Raw genomic sequence first — 221 nt, forward strand, 5'->3', positions numbered from 1 at the left:
AAAAAAAACCACAAACGAAAACAACGGCAGCGGAACAGTCCCGTGCGTAATAACCGGTCTGCAGCGGAGACTCGACGACGGTTGTCGTGCAGCGGCGAGGTGTATAGCGGAGCGCGCTACGAGCGGACGTTGCCGGAAATGTCAATTGTCGCGGCGGCGTATGACGCCATTTTAGAAAATCATTACAGACTCATGGGGCGCTGCTGCTGCTCGGTGCTCCG

This window comes from Sipha flava, unplaced genomic scaffold (assembly GCF_003268045.1).
Source record: "Sipha flava isolate LNK unplaced genomic scaffold, YSA_version1 114_pilon_pilon, whole genome shotgun sequence".
Taxonomy (NCBI): Eukaryota; Metazoa; Arthropoda; class Insecta; order Hemiptera; family Aphididae; genus Sipha; species Sipha flava.